Here is a 13,814-nt window from a genome sequence, read left to right as displayed (position 1 = left end):
CAAGTGTTTCTGTGCACAGATAATGTGGAATATTGAGACTACATTTCCCTTAAGGGCACAACTTTTCAAACACAAGCAGGGTAAAAAAACATTCTAAGAAACAGAAAATGGCTTGGGTTTGCCTCCCTAAATTGGTAGGGAAGACTTCAGGCAGTTTGTGGTATCTGAAATAGCTTTTATTCTTTATGCTTCTACTTGGCAATGTTTGAAGGTGATGATGTCTCTTTAAATCTGCTGTCACTTGTGCTGCCTGGGAACAGATAGATTTCTCCTTATTTCTTGTGTTTGCTCTGCTATCAGCTGGGATGAAGAAGATAGGCAGGCAAAAGTAATTAATTTGTAATATTTCACATTCTTCTTACAGATGGAAGAGGGGCAATTTCAAATTAAAGCAGCTTTTCTTCTGCAAGAAAAACAGATATTTGCTTGTATCCCTTCAAATTTGTATTAGACCATATTTTATTGTTGAGAAGTCATGTTGCTACACTGAATAATGCAACATGGGCTGACCTATTTGAACGTAGAAACATTGATTCACCTGTCAGCATTTTTGAGCAAATGGAAATATTTGTTCTTGTCTTCAGATGGAAGTACAAAACAGAGCAGATATTTGCAGGCATGAGTAAATCTCAGTGGACCAAGCTTACAATATATATTGTTAACTCCTAATTTCATCGAGATTATTCTTTAAATAAAAGATGCTAGACCAGAAATTCGTGATGAATAACATAAAAATTCATGACCACGTTAGAGTATGTCGCATTAATAGTTAATATCTCCTGCCTGTATTTCATGAGAATATTTAAAACATTCTATTATAAAGCTTAATATTTAGTATAAACATATTCTGTCACTTCTACATACAATTGTTAATAAAAGAAAAAGCAGTTCAGCTCCTGAGCTAGAGGGCACATCTTTAAGTAGCCTATAAAAGGAGACAACATGTCCAAGCATTTGTTATGTAGGTGTCTTTTCAGAGCATTCAATTTCTGTACTGAAAGAGCTCCCCAAATTTTTATTAGCCATCTGTTTATAGTAGGTGTGTACTTGGGTCTTTTTCCCATTTCACTGTAATTATTACTCTGGCAACAAAAATAAGTTGAAATTGTGGCTTGTCTCCTGGAAGTTCTGCTTTCATTACATATGGTTCTCTCCATTAAAATAAAGACCAGTTGCTCAAGGCACCTTAAGGGGAAAGCACTGGGCATGCTGCTCCCAAAATTAGGCACACAGGCACATTAGCAGGAGCAGTAATTGCCTGTGTTATTTGTTGGCTGGAGCCAACAAATATAATTTTTCAAATTATTGTACTGGCTGCAACTCATTGCTAGTGAGCATCCACTGCCACCTCTTTTCCTAGGAAATGAAATATCCTTTCTAGGTAACTATTTATGTTTATACTTAGGGTTTTTAATGACTAATGACAAATGTTTTCTTGTTTGCTGTTCTGAATTGCATGCCATATGTGTTGGCCTGACCTTTGAATGAACAATGTGATGGGTGCTGCTTAGAAAATATGGAACAGAGTGGATTATGTATAGATTTTATACACCAAAGGAAAATTGGAGGAGAGGAATCCACTTGGTTCCTGAGGAGCAGGATCAGTTCTAGACACAAAGTCATTCTAAGAGATGCTTTGATTATGTCTGATCCCAGCAGGTTTTTCCCATTGCTGCAGGTTTTTCCTTTTCTCTGGACACATTTGCCCGTGAATGGAGGGATGGGGGTTGCTTTCCCCTTCTGATTAAGGAATGAAGAGGCAGTTCTGCCAAAGCTTCTCTTGCCGCTGGCTGGTTCTCAGAGGGCCATTCCAGCATGTTGCTATTCAAAGGGTGTTCCTGTGCAGGAAATGAAGCTGTGCCCTGTGCTGTGCATGGCACCTTAACTATGAACAGAGGAATATCCATGTTGCACAGAGGTGCTGAGATATGAATGATCTCAGCCATATAAGGCACCTCTGGGATTGATTGTGTCTTTTTGAGAGAAAAGTTTTAGGAATTTCTCTCTTCAGTTTTATCCCATCTTAATGAATGCTGATCTACTCAAGGTCATGAATAAGTAAAAGTCAGTCCTCAATTCTTTTGTGGGTATGTACAGAACTTCCTCAGTTTTTTTAAAGTAAATAGAAGTTGGTGTTTCAATAAAGAATGAAAGAAACTCAGAATTGCTGAAAAAGTGTTTCTTCTGTTTCAGCCCTATTTTTAGATACTGCTCAAGAAAGCTTTTGAAATTTTTCGTGGCTCATCTCAGCTACTCACCATCAAGTTAATTATTACCCATTTAAAATTCTGTGCAGTTCAAATAATTGCTGTCTCTGTTCCTCTCCCTTTCTCTCTTTTCCACAAACATTTATATTTCTGTGGCTTTCAAATACTTAAGTTGTGGTGTCAAGCATGTACTCTCAATTATTTCTCAGAATTAATGAGCAAGCTTACCCACAAGTGTCTCATTTTTTACTGTGTACAAAATAAGCAGGGAGGGCATATTTTAGTATCTATAGGCTGCTGTAGGTATAGCATTATTTTGATATATGGCACGGCCTCCTTAATGAGATCATTGCAGGAGTGTTTTGCATGTGGTAGATGCGTAAGGTGCAGATGATTTTTGTTGCTGACAGCAGCCATCACACTGACTCATGCAAAGTTTGTGCTGTAAATTTTCTCTGAGCTGCAGACACATCAGCAGTATCCCTTGCATATCTAAATATTATATTGTGCACATTTTCACCTGTATTCAAGCAGTGCTATGGCCTAGTTTGTTTTATCCTTGGGAAGCAATATTTTAATGCTAGTGTTTTCCTGTTTTCCATAAAGTAACATTGAGGGAAATGTATTATTTCCTTGAAAATAAAAGATTTTTGCCAAAGACAAAACATTAGTAGTCTTGCTGGTATAAACTTGTAGGTCTATTCCTAATTTATAGTTTAAATTGTGTCTGGGCTGGCCAAATGCCCTGAACTCTTGCTGTATTCAAAACAGCAACGTGGGCTGAAATAAACTTGTAGAACTGGGCTTTTTTCACCTGACCCTTGGGGCTTTTTGAAAATTAGTCTTTTTAAGAAGTTAACACTTGAACATTTGGCATCTCATTATTATCTAAAATCTTAGTCTTGAGCTTGATGGACCCATTATCACTCTTTGCTCAGACACACTTCAGTTTGAATAGTGTCTCCTCTACAGTATCATTATGGGATTTGGATTTTTCACATTGATCTTCTCTGTTGTTTGCTTTTATTTCTCTTAAAATAGGTGAATTGAACTGAAGCGTGACTTTTTGAACAAAAAATAAACCAATTTATTTCTGCTGTTAAACAAAATTATTGTGTGCATCTTTAGGTGTGTATCATACAGTCAGAGGAGCACCAGAAGATAGTAACAGGTATTTGCTGTGTAGTGCAGTTACATATCTCTTCTATAACATCCCACAAAATTTATTCCATGAGAGTTTCAGGAGAATTTCAACTTGCCTCAGCAAACTCATAACCTTCAAACAACCATGAAAACAGTGGGATTTTGTTCAATGCCCTCTGACATGGCTGTCAGCTCCAAAAAAAATTTGAAAACTTTTCTGGGTTTCTGGTTTGCTCCTTCCTCATCCCCACCTTGCCCATCCCAGTAAAGCTGATATATGATCAGCCTTTGGTGTCAAAATATACCTGAGGCTGGAATGCTACTCTTGATTTAGAAGGTTTGTACACAGGAAAGATAGGTGTGGCTGTAATTAGAGACTAGCCATAGTTCCATTTCAAGGTATTTGAGAATTCTTTCAAACAAATGTTTTTAAAGCCTAATTATATATTGCAAGGTATACTTCCTAAATTTCTATTAGGATGGTGTTTCCACCAATCTCTTCCATTAGGAGTCCTGTAGAGAACTTTATTTCTCAGATATCAAGCTCTATGTTTAATGTTTTCTTTAATAGACTACCCCAATCTCACAGCTCTTTAGTGTCTAATGAAATATAGCTGTGTAGTGAAACTGATTAAGTTGAAAATAGCAGTTTTTGTAATGAGGAAGGAGCATAAAAATGATTTGGGACGAAGATACTGATTAGATTTTAAAGGCAAAAATCTAAATAATTAGATCTGCCAAATTGATAAGTGATGTCTCGATGCAATTTTAATGAACACAAGCCCTTTTTTGAGCTAAAGGAATGTTAGATTTATAGTAAGTTATTTTCAGGATTTTGTTTACCTTGGAGAGTACATTAGTTGCAGAGGTGACACCTGCATATTTCGTAGACTGGTCTTTCCTTTTCTAGCAACTAAATCATGGCCTTAGGAAGCTGACTGATAAAATTCTTACTAACTTCTGAAAGGTGAAGATTTTGCCCTGAAGTTTCATATTAATATAAGTTGTTGGGCAGTATATATAAAATGAAGGTAATGTGGTGAAGGAAGGACTCTGAGAGCTGTTAAAGAGAAACCTGCAAAGAGAAAGAAAAGTGAACTTCTTTCCTGACATAACACAGGTTGAACAATCAGCCTAAATTGGAGGCGGTTTTCCACATTTTTCTTAACGTTAGTTCTTGTTCCTTTGTATTCTCTATCAAACCACGTATATGATTAAACAGGTTAACCTCTAAGTTGCTCTGTTTGGGGAATTCAGTGTTGTCATGACAGCTTCCTCCTTCAAGGAGGATGCTGCTCCTGCTGCACAGTGGCAGCAAACAGCTCTGGAGTCATCCTGGAATTCAGTTGCCACGGCAACGTGGTCCCTAGTACAAGTAGAGAAAGCAAAACAGATGGGAGAAATATTGTGCTACTCCAAGAAATCTCACGGTTTCCTGAACAATAACACTTCAAATTCCCATTTCCCGCCTCAAAAATGTTAATCAAGCTGCTTTACACCATATATTGCAAAATCATGAAAGTTGATGTAAAAATAAAGGCCCTTTCCTAGTGAACTACTAAAGATAAAAATGAAGATTTACTAGCTTAAAGCTAGGAAGTTGAAAGGTGAATTGTTTACACTTCAGTCTGGATAGTTTTCTGTCCTGTGGATGAGGCATTTAAGAATACATTTGACATTTTCTCAATCAGAAGTTAATGAGAAGTCCTCCTTTGAGTTAATCATGGACCCTCATTTTTTTTCTCTCACTGCTGTAAACCTACATCTATGTCTATAAAAAATCATCCTCAGAAGTGGTAGCCCAATTATCCTTCTGGAAAGAAATCTTGCAAGACCAAACACAACTGATTTCTGATAAATTATAGTTTGTAGTTTGGTTTTTTTTTTTTTTTTGTTTGTTTTTTTTTTGGGGTTTTTTTTTGTTTGTTTGTTTTGTTTTGTTCTGTTTTTAAAGCAGGCATTATTAAGCTTAAAAACAAAGAATTGATTGGCTTTTAAATGCATAGAGATGGTTGCTTTTACACATAAATACAGACTGGAACCAGGAACTGGGTTTGGTAATGGCAGTCCAGGGCAGGAGCTCTGAGGGAGATTCATGTTTGAGCATTACTTTTAACTGCAGGCCCCTGAACTACTGCCTGTTCTCCCAGGGTGTTGCAACCATGGTATCAGAATATTTCCAATTTGTACATAGGACTCTGCTGGGTATGAGAGAGCCTTAGTATAATACAAGCTAGTTGTTAATAAGTACTCCTATTTTAAAATACGTGCATTTATTGATAATGTATTTTAAAATAGGATATTGACACAATGGGCATGTTCCTGACAAGCAGGGGACAAACTTTGATACACTTTGATACCAGAGTACAAATTATTCAGGAGAAATGATTATGCTGGTAGAAGGCTAAGGGAAACTTGGAGGCAAACAGCTTTTGTCCTTGATGATTTCTCTAAGAATTACCTTCACCTTTGCACAGTCAGCAAGTTTGATCTTATTTCATAAAAGGTATTTTACTTCCTGACTGAGAGCAGGTGATGAAATTGAGGTATATAATTAAATTTAAGAAAAATTATGTAATTGCTACCACTCTAATCAGAGACGATCCATACTTGGCAAATTTATAAATATTTTAAAATAGATTCTCTAATTTAAGTCTCAATCTTCTATTTTTGAGCACAGCTCTTTAAACACAGCATTTCTGGTGGTTGGATATAAAGACAGTGTTGGTCATCTTTGTGGTGGAGTTAAGCTCATTGAATTGTGTGTTTTCCCACATGTCCTGTGAGAATGTTTCATAATAGATGCAAGCAAAAGTATTTCAAATTTTATGTTGAATGACTCCCTAAATGTTCATGTTAAAACTGCCATTCCATTTTTTTGTAATGGAGAAGTAAGGGCCAACTCAGCAGTGATTAATTTAACTCCATCTATTTTGTTTTCAAAACTATAAATAGTCCATATAACTGATTATGGCACAGGGAAGAATATACCACTTTTGAACCCCATTGAATATTATAATTCTTAAATTTGGTGAAAAATTCAAGAACATTTTCAAACTTGATTTGAAAAGAACAAAGGTAAGAATTTGAACAAAACGGTAAAATGCATATGGAGTAGCTGAGTGAGAATAACCCTGGCTTTGTGATTAAATAGAAATATGAAATAGATGGTGCACTGAAAGGTCAATTGTAGAGACAAATTACTAGCTCCACCAGCAGTTTCATGTCTTATAGTTTGCTGCTCAGGTTAAAATGATATATATTCTATATATGTTTAAGCTGACCTCTAGAAAATTGCAAAGGAAATAGGTCTTAGTGGAAAAATTGATGGGGAGATGGTGGTTAAATATAGTTGTTTGGTGGTTTGAAACAGAAAAAAAATTGCAAATAATCTATCACTTCAGACTTACAGAATCTGACCAAAACAATATTTCAAATTTGTTAATTTAATCTTTTAGTTTCCATTGGAGTTTTTTTTTTTTTTTTTGGAAATAGTTTAGGCAATACATTATAAAAATTCTTAAGAGAAGCTTTTCACTTAAGAAGTTATCACATTGCTCTTAAAAAGGTTAGAAAGGAAGACCCTGGGAACCACTGGCCAGTCAGCCTCCCCTGCATCCTGGGAAGATCAGGGAACAGATCCCCCTGGTGCTCTGCTGAGGCACAGGGAGGTGACTGAAAACAGCAGCACAGGTTCACCAAGGGCAAGGCCACCCAGTGACTGCTGGAACCCAGGACACAGGGAATATTTCTCTGTCTGCTCTGAGGGGTCCTGACCCCCAGAGAAGCACTGACTTTGACCTTTGCCCGTGGAGAGGGCTCCCAAGATTTTGGGATAGACACTAGAGCCTACAAGAGTGTGAAAGAGGTAATAGAGAATAGTGCAGTTTGTCACAGGGTGAGAGATTTAGGTTTGGGGGTTTTTTAGTATGGAAGTAGATGGGAGGCAAGATGGAGGTTCTTGGACATTGTCTTGAGCTTCTTCTTCACCTACTCCATTTTCTGCAGTGTTGGCAGCACAGGGTGATTGGTGCAGAGGTTATGTGGAAAAACAAGGGATGAGTTATTGGTAGAAAGGTAGAAATAAAGTATGTTTAAGAGTTAATTGGATGGAACAGCTTTAAAAGACCTTGAAACTGTACATCTTGTAGCCATTTTGCTGTTTTTTCTTGCATGCGAAGTCTGGTACAGAGAGCATGCCAAAACTTTTGATAAGATAAAAATAAACAGCAACCTGAAGACCAAAAAACATCCTGTGCATCTCTCAATCCTGGCACAGAACTGTTAAAGGAGGTTATTCCCCATCAGGGAGCCCCTTGGGGGCCAACAAGTGGGGCAAAAACCAGTAGGTGACGTTCTCTAATGGAGTGACAACATCAGTCAACAGGGAAGGGCTGTGGATGTCTGCCTGCAGCTCTGTGAGGCCATGGACATGATGCCCACAACATCCTTCTCTCTGAAGTGATGTGGATTTGATGGATGGACTGTTTGGTGGATGAGGAATCGGTTGCATCCAGAGGGCAGTGCTCCACTGCTTCATGCCTGGATGGAGGTTGGTAAGGAGTGGTGTCCCTGAGGGTCTGTGCCAGCCCAGGACCCTTTAACATCTTCATCAGTGCCAGCACAGCCTCGGCAATTTTTTAGACAGCACACAGCTGTGTGCTGCAGCTGACACACCTGAAGGACAGGATGCCATCCAGAGGGACCTGGGCAAGCTTGAAGTGGCCCATGGAAGTCTCATGAGGTTTAATAAGACCAAGTCCTGGTGCTGCAGCTGGGTCAGGATAACCCCCGGTATCAATCCAGGCTGGGGATGAACAGGTGGAGAGCAGCCCTGCCCAGAAGGATGTGGGTGCTGCTGGGTGAGAGGCTGCACATGAGCCAGCCATGGGCACTCACAGTGCAGAAAGCCAGACGTGTCCTGGGCTGCATCCAGAGCCCTGTGGGCAGCAGGGGATGGAAGGGATTCTGCCCCTCTGCCCAGCTCTGCTGAGACCCCACCTGTAGTGCTGCATCCAGCTCTGGGGACCCCAGCACACGAAGGACATGGACCTGTTGGTACAGGTCCAGAGGAGGGTGACAAAAGTATCAGAAGGCTGGAGTACCTCTCTGATGAGGAAAGGTTGAGAGAGTTGGGGCTGCTTAGCCTGGAGAGGAGAAGGCCCTGGGGAAACCTTGTTGTGGTCCTTCAATATTCAAATAGGGCTCATAATAAAGATAGAGCATATACTGTGCAAGGACAAGATAATGCTTTTAAACTAGGCAAGGACAAGGAAATGCTTTTAAACTAAAAGAGGGTAGATTCTGACTGGATATTAGGAAGAAATTTTTTGCAAAGAAGGGGCTTGAACAGGTTGCCCAGAGGGGTGGTAGATGAACACCCCCACACCCCAACCCTGGAACACTCAAGGCCAGGTTGGATGAGGCCCTGAGTAACGTGATCTAGTTGAAAATGTCCCTGCCCGTGGCAGGGTTGTTGGAATAAATGACCTTTAAAAGACTCTTCTGACCAAAATCATTCTATGATTTTTGGTCACTTCTGTCCTAGCTTTTTGTAAGAGGTAATGCTGATGGATTTACCGGGTTGGGGAAAAAGCAATTTTAATTCCATATTTTCTGGACCTGTTAGCACCTGTAATGGAGGCAAGACCACAAGAACTATGCAAACAGAAGTCAGGTTTAGGTCACTAAAAGTAAATGTGGTGCAATAGTCATTCAGTTTTTATTTTTTTTTAATAATCTCTGGAATTGTTTAATGGTTTGCCCTGCAGCCTCAGTAGAGAACAGTCTTGATCCGAGACCTGCCTGTTTTTTATATGGCTTTATGAAAGTGTATGCAGGAGCAGCCACACAAACATTATTTCTGTGAATCAATTTTTTATATTATTATTATTCAATAGCAAGAAGACAGGTATCACTTGGTAAAACAAGCAAGCAATACTTTTGTCTTTGTGGGACTGATTGAAATTAAGGAGGGGAAAAGCCAATTCATACACCTGATGTTTTCTAGTTGTTACCAGAACACATGCTACAACTTGACATCTTAGTGAAAGCCTTAATATTTTTTTTGCCTACCAAATAAGCTCATCTAAATTATGATGAATGCAATGGATACTTCTTACATCCTGTTTATTGAATTTATTTTCCCTACATATCACTAGGGATGCTTTCTGATGTAGATGAACCCATATTATATTTTTTCACCAAAATGGGCAACTGAAATAAAGTAATGCATTCAGAATGCTTATCTGCTTGGTTTTTCCCTGATCCTAAGTATGCTGGTTGTTACATGAAATAATAAACATTCTATCTGTTTGAAATCAGTGCCAGCTTTAACACAATAATTCTTTGCAATGTTTTGCAACTGTTCTGAATGTATTTATTTTTCACAGCATGAAAAATATTCTAATGCTTATGGAAAATAAAAAAAAAATGCAATAGTGCAAGTGTAGAAGAGAATTGCAAAGTAGCCTTATTCACAGTTCCAAGACAAGCAATATCTGTTAATAACTACCTTTATTTATTTTTCAATATCTTGTAGCCTGGTTAATCTGTGTTATATAAACACATTAACGCAGGAGAATCTCTTTTCAGACAATATCTTGACCTTCAAAATTTGTGTAAACTGATGACTCTTCAGCCCAATTCCAAATCTACTAATTAATGGACACAGTCCTTGTTATTATGAAGCGGAGAGGGGGACTTTAATGTTGCAGTTCTACTGGTGCAAATCACAAGGAGTTCTACTAGGTTTAGCCTGGCAGAACACAGAGCTGATTATTTTTCTTCTCGATATTTTCTTAATGAAAAAAAAAAAAAAATTGCTATAGAATTTTTCTTTTAGTGTGTCTTGCTTTTACACATTTTTTCTCTGTTATCCATAAGTATTTGCTATATTTCAGTGTTAGTAAAAGCAAGTATTTTTAATGTGGAGGGCTGTCCAGGAGTGGAGGCTACTGCAGAATCTGCAGGGTCACAAATATCATTAATTCTTTGATTAAGCAATACTATTTAATACTGAAGTCATTGTATTAAAACAGTGACTTGCATTTACTTAAAAATTATTGTTTTGAATGCATCTGCTTTATTTTGCAGATCTGTTGCAAGTCCAATTTATTTTTCAGATTTGAATAAAATTGTCTTCATCTGTCATTTTCTTTACAGCAGCATAGCCCTACCACAGTCTTCAGCTGAGCTTGCAGGAGTTGGAGGAGAGAGGCTTCATTGAATCTTCACAAAGGGAAGAATTTTCAAATTAATAATTAGGTGAGTTTAAAAAAAGCAACTGCAGCAAGATTTTGCTATGAATTGCCTGGTCTCAGGTGTGGTATCAGATTAAAGTCTGGGAAAAATGTAGGCATAAAAAGTCAGTGAATTATTAGAGCTAAGAATTTAATTAATTGTTTGTTCCTTGTAGACTGGTTTGTACAGAACTCACATTTTTCAAATTTACTTCCAAATAAGATCTAATATGCAGATTATGTGTATGCATACAAGTCATTGTGAGCAAAGACTACTTATTCAAAATATGTGTGAGAAAACTGGTTTGGTTTCTTAGGGCAACAAGTAAGTTTTTCTACACTAAAGGAATTACTTCTTTCAGAACCAAGTTTAAAATACCAGCAAAATAATTAACTAAAGATTCACTTTCCAGGCATACTGGTTTGTTTTTTTTTTTTTCTTTATTTTTTCTTTATCTTTACCAATGCTGTAGAATTCCTGTTAACTAACTTCTGAGCTGTATTAAAAATTAAGCTGAGCAGTGTGAAGACAAACTGATTATTAGATTCAGGAGTTTAGCTGAACATTCAAAGAAACATTTGTTTGCTTATAGTGTTTGGAAGTATTCTCAAGATTTATTGCTGATAAAGCATATGTATTTTGGTTTAATTCTAAACTCCAAACAGGGCAGGTGCCATAAAAGGATTGGGTTTTGAGCCAGTGTCAGTTCCAGAGCTGATCTTTGTTCCAGCCATTTTAATAACAGCATATGGATATCTAGCTTTGCCCATTGCTCTTTGGCAGAGAATTTTCTACAAGTTAGGTGCTGCTGTCTCCTTTCTGTCTGCACACCTCTGCAATCTATTTCAGACTGGTACAGCCCTCTGTCATGAGAAATATAGTTTGTGCTGGGTGAACGGACTGATGTTTCTGTTTTACAAGGAAAAAAACCATACTGAATATATATATATATATATATTACTTTCACTGGAAAGGTCATTGATGCCTCAGAATGCAGCTGGAAGTCTCTGTAAATTGACTTAATGGTGCTGACAAAATTTCAGATTGTTTTCCAGTTCTGAGAGTTTATCCTTTGATAAAATGAACATTTGCAGTCCTTTTCATATCTGGTTTGTGGGGGGGAAACAAGTGTTTGATTTCAGTTAATTTTGGTTTAGAATAAATAGAATTTTACTGGGGAAAAAAAGGCAGCAAAATAAAAGACATAATGAAATAAAACTAGTGCTGCAGAAAAGTGTGGTTTTTTTTCCCTCTAGATTTTATTTTGGAAGTGAAGGAATTTTGTTCAGGTGAGAATTGAGTATGACCATAATTCCTGTCAATTCTGTAACGTCTTCTAGAGTATAGGGTTACAATAACAGATCTCAGATTACAGGGAGTACTTAATTCAATAAAAAAATTTAAATTATTGTAAGATTGCAGGCACTTCTGCTCCATGTGGATTCCAGTTTGTTTTCTCTGCACAGTTCATCTTTACCTCCTTTAGCTTCTTTTTCTACACTCTCTTTGCTTCAAGTGCATTTACAGGGGTGGATTTTGGGTTGATTGACAGAAATAAAAGGACATCTCATTCACTGGTTGATTGGTAGTGCCTGAAGCCATATATAATTTCACATAGTTTATATGAAGCTCTGGCTGCCTTGCCCCTTACAATTGAAACCAAAGTAGTGCTGCAGTATGGTTTGATTTAGATGTTGTTTTTTCCTGCTTCTAGTGTGTGTTAATGATGGTAGAGCACACTGCACACCCCCGAGTGGGGCATCAGTAACAAAAAAAATATTATCATTGTGTCAGAACCAATTCTAGATAATGCTACTTGCACCACTGCTTAATTTTCTCTGTCCTCTTAATCAGCATTGTTGGCAAATATTAGCTATTTTTTGTTCTTCTTTTCTTATATTCCTTCCTTTCACATAACAAGAAGATGGCTTTTCAATGTGAAATTCATTTTCTTAACCTTGGTGCCCAAAGCATCCAGAAAAGTGGAAGTTCTGAGAATGACACCAGCCCAACACTGCTGATGGAGATGCTTTGTCCTATCATCTGGCAGCACTTGACATGGCAGACCTTTTGGGATGTTCATGGCTTTCTCAATTAAGTTGTTCACAGTAGCAGAAAGACAGACAAATGTGTGTGTGCATTAGTTTTAGAGGACTAAGTAGAGGTCCTCTGCTTAGAGGACTAAGTACAGAATTCCCAAGGTGTAAAAGAGTAAAGCAGCTGCTTTGGTGCTGACTACATGGCATGCAAACTTTATTCTGTTGTCTTGGCAAGCACCAGTTTAACTGTGGCCTTTTCTGTTCTCCTTTCCTTGCCAAATGTCCACTTTTTGTTGAGTTACATGCTGTGCTAAGCTCCATCAGGCAAAGACTGATTTTATTTAGAGAAAAGATTGTGTGTTTGCATAGAATGTGTCAACAGGAAAGCTGAATTCTAAAGAGCAATAAAGGCTTCCCAGTTGTCACCATGAAGATCAAGGGCAAGCATAAATATAGGATCTGGAACACAGCCTGATAGAAAAGAAGGTAAGACTTGAAATAACAGAAGGCAGCATTGAACACAGAGGTGATAAATATGACAGCTGCTGTGCTCCTAAGGCTGGGATGATGTATAAAATCAGTATGATTCAATGGAGAAGCATATATATTGATAGGTTTATCAAGCAATATTTTTATGTGCAATGCTATTTAAATAGTCTACTTGTCCTTTGCAGTAAAAGCAGTAGACGTGAAGAAGTTGGACTCTGTTTTATAAAATTTCATATATTGAGTAACCTAGGCTCAAGCATTCTGTCCTTTTATCTTCCTCATAAATGGTATCTAGACTTTTAGTTTATGAGCATATTGGAAATAGTAAAAACAAGAAGGATCAATCACAGTGTTGTTTTGCTGTGATCAATAGAAGACCTCTGTGACAATAAGCTGGGAAATGGCTTTTCAGGACAGCTTATTTGTCTAAAGGTAAAATACTTCCCTACCCATGGCTCTGCTACCTAGAGAGAATTTAATTCAACCCTTTTTTCCCTATAAAGAGCAGACTGTTGCAGCCCTCTGATGTGATGGAATGCCCACACCGTGCAGGTGTCATTTTGCAGGACAGGCAGAGTCTCTGCTTTATTCAGTGAATAGAGCGAATATTTAGTGAACAGAGTTACTGAGATCCCAGTTCTGACCAAGCCCTTTGGCTGCAGCTCTTCTGTCTGTTTATTCTAAGCAGTGAATG

At 37.8% G+C, this 13,814-nt stretch overlaps 1 protein-coding gene across 1 annotated transcript in view; it reads left to right on the top strand.

The window, feature by feature from the left end:
• Positions 1-13,814, top strand: part of TENM1 (teneurin transmembrane protein 1) — an 838,901-nt gene that overhangs the window by 152,411 nt on the left and 672,676 nt on the right. The window contains exon 3 of the mRNA XM_068204864.1: positions 10,515-10,616. The gene's annotated coding sequence lies outside the window, so the exon portion shown is untranslated. The remainder of the gene's footprint in view (positions 1-10,514; positions 10,617-13,814) is intronic.

Source organism: Anomalospiza imberbis, chromosome 14 (genome assembly GCF_031753505.1).
Source record: "Anomalospiza imberbis isolate Cuckoo-Finch-1a 21T00152 chromosome 14, ASM3175350v1, whole genome shotgun sequence".
NCBI classification, from domain to species: domain Eukaryota; kingdom Metazoa; phylum Chordata; class Aves; order Passeriformes; family Viduidae; genus Anomalospiza; species Anomalospiza imberbis.
Note: the sequence above shows the minus strand (reverse complement) of the source record. Positions and strands in the feature narration are given on the sequence as shown.